Raw genomic sequence first — 6,810 nt, forward strand, 5'->3', positions numbered from 1 at the left:
GGAAGGTGGCTCAGTGGTAGAGTGCTTGCCTTGCATGCCTGAGGCCCTGGGTTCGATTCCTCAGCACCACATAAGCAAAAAGAAAAAAGCTGGAAGTGGTGCTGTGGCTCAAGAGGTAGAGTGCTAGCCTTGAGCTGAAGAGCTGAGGAACAGTGCCCAGGCCCAGAGTTCAGGCCCCACGACCGGACCCCCCCAAAAAAAGAAAAGAAAAGAAGCTATGTGGGGCTGGGAAGGTGGCTCAGTGGTAGAGTGCTTGCCTTGCATGCATGAGGCTCTGGGTTCAATTCCTCAGCACCACATAAGCAGAAAAAGCCGGAAGTAGAGCTATGGCTCAAGTGGTAGAGCACTAGCCTTGAGCTGAAGAGCTGAGGGACAGCACCCAGATCCAGAGTTCAGGCCCCATGAGTGACAAAAACAAAAAGTAGCTATGTGTGCACTGAAAAGATGAAGTCAGTGTGTCGCCATCTAGCAAGGATAAACATGATTTCCCTTTGCTCACTTCCCATAGGACAGTGTCTCCCCTGCTTGGGCACAGTCAATATTACCTTTCCGTTTATAATTCATGTCCTCTGCAAATATGTATGGGATGTGTGCTATGTGCCCATCACCCTGCCCAGCTTCAAGAAAACATGACAGAAGGTTGTGATGGCCTCTGTCTTTTCCCTGGACCATATAATTTTGTGCATAGAAAGAAAAAGGTCTGAAAATCTGTATAGTGTATACAAGTGATGTATTTCTGAGGGACAGAGTTTGGTAATACTACTGAATTCAGAGCAAACATTTCCAGAGTGAAACTGAAATTGGATGGGATCTGGTAGTCCTAGAAGATTGGAAATTGGACTGAGTTGGGAGGGGGTTGGTTAGGGACCTGAGAGAAATGCCATAGTTGGCTGTGTATCCATTAGGACTTCTTTTCTTTTCATTGTCAGTCATAGGGTTTCAATTCAGGACCTGAGCACTGTCCCTGAGTTCTTTGAGCCACAGTGCCACATCCGGCCTTTTCTGTTTATGTGGTACAGAGGAATCAAACCTAGGGCTTCATGCATGCTAGGCAAGCACTCTACCACTAAGCCACATTCCCAGCCCTCACTAAGGTCTTTGTCACCCATGCATGTGAGCTCGGCCTGTCTCCTGCTGCCCTGAGGCCCTCAGTGCCACTGCTGGCGGCGGGTCACTGTTTCCCATCATTTGCAGACTGTCATTAGCTTGAGAAGCATTCGGGGTGACTGCTATGATCCCACCTGGGACCCTTTGAGAGTGGACGCAGGTGCTAGTAATGATTTTGTCAGAGCAATCATGGTGACATGGGATCTGATCTGGGAAGGCAGGACATAATATCAACAGAATCCTAAGTGGCTTTGATATGAGTCCTGATGTCCCCTCCAGTCACACAAAATGGGGAAAGGGCCGAGTGTTGGTGACTCACCTATAATTCTAGCTACTGAGGAAGCTGAAATTTGAGAATTGGGGTTCAAAGCAACCCAGGAACTCAAAATCATGAGACTTTTATCTCCAATAAGCCACCAAAAAGCTGAAAGTAGAGCTGTGGCTCAAGTGGTAGAGCATTAACCTCAAGTTTTTTCACTCAAGCCAAGTCAGAGAGCAAGGACCTAAGTTCAAGCCCTGTCCTGGCACCAAAAAAAAAGAGGAAGGAAGGCAAAAAGGAGAGAGTAAAAGAGAAGAAAGGAGGAAGAAAAAGGAAGACAACAGTAGTATGTGTGTGGGAATAAATAAAATGACTTCGGGGGCTGGGAATGTGGCTTAGTGGTAGAGTGCTTGCCTAACATGCATGAAGCCCTGGGTTCAATTCCTCAGTACCACATAAACCGAAAGTCAGAAGTGGTGCTGTGGCTCAAGTGGTAGAGTGCTAGCCTTGAGCAAAAGAAGCTCAGGGACAGTGCTCAGGCCCTGAGTTCAAGCCGCAGGACTGAAAAAATAAAATAACTTTGGTAACTGGGCATTGGTTTCTTATGCCTGTAATCCTAGTTACTCAGGAGGCTGAGATCTGAGGATCATACTTCAAAGCCAGCCTGGGCAGAAAAGTCCTTGTGAGACTCTTGTCTCCAATTAACCACTCAACAACAACAACAACAACAAAGGGCTGGGAATGTGGCTCAGTGGTAGCGTACTTCCCTAGCATGCATGAAGCCCTGGGTTCCATTTCTTAGTACCACTGCATAAACAGCAAAAGCTAGAAGTGGTGTTGTGGCTCAAGTGATAAAGTGATAGCCTTGAGCAAAAGAAACCCAGGGAGGGCTGGGAAGGTGGCTCAGTGGTAGAGTGCTTGCCTTGCATGCATGAGGCCATGGGTTCAATTCCTCAGCACCACATAAGCTGAAAAAACTGGAAGTAGCGCTGTGGCTCAAGTGATAGAGTGTTAGCCTTGAGCTGAAGAGCTGAGGTACAGCATCTAGGCCCAGAATTCAGGCCTCACAACCAACAACAACAACAACAAAAGAAGCTCAGGGACAGTGTCCAGTCTCTGAGTTCAAGCCCCAGGACTGACAAAAAAAATAGTTGTGGAGCTGTGGTTCAAAGAGCTCAGGGACAGTGCCAGGCCCAGAGTTCAAGCACCACAATTAACAACAAAACAACAACAAAAACCTTTGGTATGCAAAGATGAGCTATGCAGAGGCCTTGTCTGCCAGGTAATTTGAAAAACACCCAGTTGCTATCTGGGAACAGGGTATCCATATACCTAGAAACTTCATGAAGACTGGAGTGGACTTTCCTCACTCACCCAACTTCCTACATGGGGTGTGGAAGCATGGGCTGAGTTGTGTGCATTTACCCAGAGCTGAAAACTTCCACAATGTGTACATGTTTTTTTTTAAATTTAAATTTTATTTAATTTGTGAACATGCTGTACAGAGGAGTTACAATTACATGGGCAGGATAATGTGTACATTTCTTACCAAGCATTGCAGCCTCCTCCTTTGTTTACCCTTCACATCCCTTCCCAGCCTCCCCCCTCCCAATATGTACATGTTTGAACTCAGGGCCTCATGCTGGCTAGGCAGGAACTCTACCACTTGAGCCACACCCTTAGTTCTTATGTTCTAGTACTAGAGCTTGAACTTGGGGCTTGAGCACTGTCCCTTTGCCTTTTCCACTGAAGGCTGGTGCTTTACTATTTCTGGCTTTTTGTTGATGAATTGAAACTAAGAATCTCATAAACTTTCCTCTGCCCTGGCTGGATTTGAACTGGAATCCTCAGATCTCAGCCTTCTGAGTAGCTTGGATTACAGAGGTAAGCCACTGACCTCTTGCTCATATTTTGCTTTTTTTATTTGTCTGTCCTGGGGCTTGAACTCTGGGCCTGGGCACTGCCCCCGAGCTTCTTTTGCTAAAGCATTCTACCACTTGAGCCACAGCACCACTTCCAGCTTTTTCTGTCTATGTGGTCTATGTTGTACTGAGGAATCAAACTTAGGGCTTCATGCATGCGAGGCAAGCACTCTACCACTAAGCCACATCCCCACCCCAGTTCATATTTTGCTTTAAAGACAGGATTCCTCTTTCTTTGCCTGGAGGCTGGCCTTGAACTTCATATCCTCCTATTACGACCTCTGGAGTAGCTGAGATCACAGGCATGTGACATCATGCCTGGTGTGCAGTTCTGATCCGAGTCCTGCTGGTCACTGCCTCAGGATCCCTCAGCTTCCATCCTCAAAGCAAGGCAAAGAGCCATGCACTAGCAGTCTATGCCATTTGTCTGTTCTCTACTTTGGTTTGGTTCCTGGTGGATTCTGAATAAATAATAACCTTCCCAATTTCACAGTGACTCTGTGTGTGTTTGCAGCCAGGCCCCTTTGCTAGCCCTCCAGTCTTAGCATTAAATATTGAAGCTCTGGGCCCTGGTGGCTCCACCGTGAGGCAGCAGCAGAGGTTTGGTGGAAAGACTCCCACTGGCTGGTTGCTAGAGTTGTTCATTATTTTACTCCATGCATATCGGCAAGGACTGGACATTCTTCCTGCTCTGCATTCGCATTGGTGTCAACTTGAGACAGAATGGTGGCTCAGATATGGCCATGTTCAAAATAGGTCTATAGGTCTTTGCTCTGTCTCTCTGTCTCTGTCTCTCTGTCTCTGTCTCTGTCTCTGTCTCTCTCTCTCTCACACACACACACCTAGAAGGTATGAGCAGTACAGCTGGAGCAGAAGGGCCTGCGTGACACCAGCTTCCAAGGATGGACTTGGCTGGATGCTGTCATGAGGAGAAAAAGCCTAAGTTGTCTGAGAAGCAAGTTGTCTGAAGAAGGAAAACACGCTGCGCACTGGTGACTCACACCTGTAATCCTAGCTACTCAGGAGGCTGAGCTGAGATCTGAGGATCTGAGTCAGCCTGGGCAGAAAAGTCCCCATGAGACTCTTATCTCCAATGAACCACTCGAAAACTGGAAATGGCACTGTGCTCAAAAGTGGTAGAGTGCTAGCCTTGAGCAAAAGAGCTCAGTGACAGTGCCCAGGCCTTAAATTCAAGATCCTGTACTGGCATTAAAAAAGAAAAAGAAGTACTGGGGCTGTGGCTTAGTGGTAGAGTGCTTACATGAAGCCCTGGGTTCAATTCCTCAGTACCACATCAACAGAAAAATCCAGAAGTGGCGCTGTGGCTCAAGTGGTAGCTTTGAGCAAAAGAAGCTTAGGGACAGTGTCCAGGCCCAGAGTTCAAGCCCCAGGACTCGCAAAAAAGAAAAAGAAAAACAGGACAGCTCAGCTCAGCGCCCACTCCAGGCTGGAGGAAAGGAACATTTTGCTGCCCACAGGAAGTGAAAGAGGTGGGGGGTGAACACCCTCCAAAGGCTGTCAGACTCTCCAGCAAGTCACCCACTGTCCTGAGAACTGACTCTGAAATTCTCCCAATCCCAGCCTCTCCTAATTAGTTGTCCCATATAGATTGTAACATGTACCACCACGCTCAGTTTGTTGTTTGTTTGTTTTTTGTTTTTGGTTTTTTGGTCGGTCCTGGGGCCTGAATCTGGGCCTGGACACTGTCCCTCAGCTCTTCAGCTCAAGGCTAGCGCTCTACCACTTGAGCCACAGCACCACTTCCAGCTTTTTTTTTCTGCTTATGTGGTGCTGAGGAATCAAACTCAGGGCCTCAGGCATGCAAGGCAAGCACTCTGCCAACGAGCCACCTTCCCAGCTCTCAGCTTGTTTGTTGAGAAGATTTTTTTGCCTTGCTGGCCTCAAACCTCAACCTTCTGAGCAGCTGGCATTACAGGCATGAGCCTCCATGCCTGGCTCTGGCTCTGGAATCTTTGAAGAAAATAGGAGAGTAGCCACCAGTCTTGGAGAGTTTGAAATGTGAGAAGGGCCTGTTCCTAGATTCCCATAGAGAGATACAGGTCAGCTAGTCATTTCTAGAGACCAGGGATTTTCTTCTAGACCAGGAATTTTCTAGATCAGGAATTGTCTTCTCTTTCTGTGGTGACTGTGAAGCCCCAGGCTGCTGATCTGAGCCATGCTGGTTTGGCTGTTCCCACAGTGCTATGTTAGATAGTGAATTTCACTGGAAGGGAAAGAAGCAGGAAGGGGTGGGGTGAGGCTGGCTGGGGGTAGGAGGCAGGTGCACACCTCCTGGGCAGCAGCCTCTGCCAGGCCCACCGCTCCCTCTGCTGTGGCCTAGCTCCTCTGCCAGCATAACTGATAACAGAGGACAGTAATTGTGGCTGTAAATTTCTAGGCCCTGTCCCAAGGGCCCTGGGTCAAACAGAGGCAGCCAGACTGGGCTCACCCAGTAGGAAAGGGCCCCTCCCCACCCAGCTGGCCATTTCTGGTCCCAGGCAAAGTCCTAGTGCTGGACAGCAGCCCCTGGCAAGAGCCTGGCTAGCGAGTGGCTGAGTTCTGTGCAAAGGCATGAGATGGCTGTCTGTGCCGCTGGCATTCAGGATGTGCTGAGCACAGCAGGAGAGCTTCAGGAAAGGCTTCAGGTCCATCCAGGGAGCTGTGGGGTCCCAGGCCAGTGGCAGCACCCTACTCCTTGCTGCTCACCCCCAAGAAACCAGTGGATTTGATCGGGGAATTTGGAGCTGTGTCTAGGAATGGCTCCTGGTAAGCGGAAGAAGTGACAGTCTTGTATTGTGTTTCGCTGAATGTTTTGTTCTGTTTTAAGGTGGGGGTCTCTATATATTTATTGTCCTGCTTGAACTTCCTGGGCTCAAATCATCCTCCTGCCTCAGCCTCCTAAGTGCTGAGACTACAAGTGGCATCACTGAGTCTGGATCTTGCAGCAGCTCTTCTTGACGAGACAGTCCACCAATCTGCTGGGAAACACAAGACTTAAAACTACTGCTCCCCTCGCTCCCCCCCCCCCTGTGTTCTTCTGTGGACCAAAAGCCTTTGCCCTCTGACTAGCTATACTGTTGATGTGAGTTCTTTTGTGTTGTTGTTGGTTGTGGGGCTTGAACTCAGGGTATGTGTGCTATCCCAGAGCTCTTTTGCTCAAGGCTAGTGCTGTACCACTTTGAGCCACAGCACCACTCTGGTTTTCTGAGTAGTTCATTGGAAATAAGAATCTCACAGACAGAGCTGGGTGCTGGTGGCTCACGCCTGTAATCCTAGCTACTCAGGAGGCTGAGATCTGAGGATCTCGGTTCAAAGCCAGCCCAGACAGGAAAGTCCATGAGACTCTTATCTCCAATAAACTGCTCAGAAAATCAGACATGGTATTGTGGCTCAAGTGGTAGAGTGCTTTCCTTGAGCTAAAAAGCTGAGGGACAGCGCCCAGGGCCAAAATTCAAGCCCATGACCGACAAAAAAAAAAAAAAAGACTTTCCTGCCTAGGCTGGCTTTGAACCACCATGCCCA

This window comes from Dipodomys ordii, unplaced genomic scaffold (assembly GCF_000151885.1).
Source record: "Dipodomys ordii isolate 6190 unplaced genomic scaffold, Dord_2.0 Scaffold68, whole genome shotgun sequence".
Classification (NCBI taxonomy): domain Eukaryota; kingdom Metazoa; phylum Chordata; class Mammalia; order Rodentia; family Heteromyidae; genus Dipodomys; species Dipodomys ordii.